Below are 1,764 nucleotides of genomic sequence, written 5' to 3'. Positions count from 1 at the left end.
TGGCAGAGCGTCTGTTTTGTAAGCAGAAGGTCGTCAGTTCAATCCTGGCAAGTGGCTTATAGCCCCATAAATTTCTGGTCTGGTACGAGAACCAGGAGCAGGATGGCCCATTCTGTGAACGGGACAGGAAAATTATTGATTCATATACTTAATCTGTGCGCCACTTTAGCTTAGTGGTAGAGCGTCTGCTTCGTAAGCAGAAGGTCGTCAGTTCAATCCTGGCAAGTGGCTTACAGCAGCATTAGGCTCTAGTCGGGTACGAGGAGCAGGAGCAGGTTTGCTCACTCCGCAAAGGATACAGGAAGATTATTGATTTATGCAGTTATTTTGTGCGCCACTTTAGCTTAGTGGCAGAGCGTCTGCTTTGTAAGCAGAAGGTCGTCAGTCCAATCCTGACAAGTGGCTTATAGCACCATAAATTTCTGGTCTGGTACGAGAACCAGGAGCAGGATGGCCCATTCTGTGAACGGGACAGGAAAATTATTGACTCATATACTTAATCTGTGCGCCACTTTAGCTTAGTGGTAGAGTGTCTGCTTCGTAAGCAGAAGGTCGTCAGTTCAATCCTCACAAGTGGCTTACAGTAGCATTGGGCTCTAGTCGGGTATGAGAAGCAGGAGCAGGTTTGCTCACTCCGCAAAGGATACAGGAAGATTATTGATTTATGCAGTTACTTTGTGCGTCACTTTAGCTTAGTGGCAGAGCGTCTGCTTTGTAAGCAGAAGGTCGTCAGTTCGATCCTGGCAAGTGGCTTATAACACCATAAATATCTGGTCTGGTACGAGAAGCAGGAGCAAGATGGCCCATTCTGTGAAGGGGACACGAAAATTATTGATTCATATGGTTAGCCTGTGTGTCACTTTAGCTTAGTGGTAGAGCGTCTGCTTCGTAAGCAGAAGGTCGTCAGTTCAATCCTGCCAAGTGGCTTACAGCTGCATTATGCTCTAGTCGGGTATGAGAAGCAGGAGCAGGTCTGCTCACTCCGCAAAGGATACAGAAAGATTATTGATTTATGTACTTATTCTCTGCGTCATTTTAGCTTAGTGGCAGAGCGTCGGCTCTGTGAGCAGAAGGTCGTCAGTCAAATCCTGGCAAGTGGCTTATAGCACCATAAATTTCTGGTCTGGTACGAGAAGCAGGAGCAGGATGGCCCATTCTGTGAAGGGGACAGGAAAATTATTGATTCATATAGTTAGTGTGTGTGCCACTTGAGCTTAGTGGTAGAGCGTCTGCTTCGTAAGCAGAAGGTCGTCAGTTCAATCCTGGCAAGTGGCTTACAGCAGCATTAGGCTCTAGTCGGGTATGAGAAGCAGGAGCAGGTTTGCCCACTCCGCAAATGATACAGGAAGATTATTGATTTATGCAGTTATTTTGTGCGTCACTTTAGCTTAGTGGCAGAGCGTCTGCTTTGGTAGCAGAAGGTCGTCAGTTCGATCCTGGCAAGTGGCTTATAACACCATAAATATCTGGTCGGGTACGAGAAGCAGGAGTAAGATGGCCCATTCTGTGAAGAGGACACGAAAATTATTGATTCATATGGTTAGTCTGTATGTCACCTTAGCTTAGTGGTAGAGCGTCTGCTTTGTAAGCAGAAGGTCGTCAGTTCAATCCTGTCAAATGGCTTTCAGCTGCATTATGCTCTAGTCGGGTATGAGAAGCATGAGCACGTCTGCTCACTCCGCAAAGGATACAGAAAGATTATTGATTTATGTACTTATTCTCTGCGTCATTTTAGCTTAGTGGCAGAGCGTCTGCTCTGTGAGC

At 46.4% G+C, this 1,764-nt stretch overlaps 8 non-coding genes across 8 annotated transcripts; all 8 read left to right on the top strand.

Moving 5' to 3' along the window:
- Positions 1 to 159: 159 nt before the first annotated feature.
- Pmar_PMAR012128 lies at positions 160 to 231 on the top strand. Its single transcript has one exon. It is a non-coding gene; the product is annotated as a tRNA-Thr (tRNA).
- Positions 232 to 333: 102 nt separating this feature from the next.
- On the top strand, positions 334 to 405 carry Pmar_PMAR012127. Its single transcript has one exon. It is a non-coding gene; the product is annotated as a tRNA-Thr (tRNA).
- A 102-nt stretch (positions 406 to 507) lies between these two features.
- Pmar_PMAR012126 lies at positions 508 to 579 on the top strand. The gene has a single exon. It is a non-coding gene; the product is annotated as a tRNA-Thr (tRNA).
- Positions 580 to 681: 102 nt separating this feature from the next.
- On the top strand, positions 682 to 753 carry Pmar_PMAR012125. The gene has a single exon. It is a non-coding gene; the product is annotated as a tRNA-Thr (tRNA).
- A 102-nt stretch (positions 754 to 855) lies between these two features.
- Pmar_PMAR012124 lies at positions 856 to 927 on the top strand. The gene has a single exon. It is a non-coding gene; the product is annotated as a tRNA-Thr (tRNA).
- A 276-nt stretch (positions 928 to 1,203) lies between these two features.
- Positions 1,204 to 1,275, top strand: Pmar_PMAR012123. Its single transcript has one exon. It is a non-coding gene; the product is annotated as a tRNA-Thr (tRNA).
- A 102-nt stretch (positions 1,276 to 1,377) lies between these two features.
- Pmar_PMAR012122 lies at positions 1,378 to 1,449 on the top strand. The gene has a single exon. It is a non-coding gene; the product is annotated as a tRNA-Pro (tRNA).
- Positions 1,450 to 1,551: 102 nt separating this feature from the next.
- Pmar_PMAR012121 lies at positions 1,552 to 1,623 on the top strand. Its single transcript has one exon. It is a non-coding gene; the product is annotated as a tRNA-Thr (tRNA).
- Positions 1,624 to 1,764: the final 141 nt, after the last annotated feature.

Source organism: Perkinsus marinus, assembly GCF_000006405.1.
Source record: "Perkinsus marinus ATCC 50983 genomic scaffold scf_1104296966924, whole genome shotgun sequence".
Lineage (NCBI taxonomy): Eukaryota > Perkinsozoa > Perkinsida > Perkinsidae > Perkinsus > Perkinsus marinus.
This window is presented reverse-complemented; position numbering and strand designations above follow the sequence as displayed.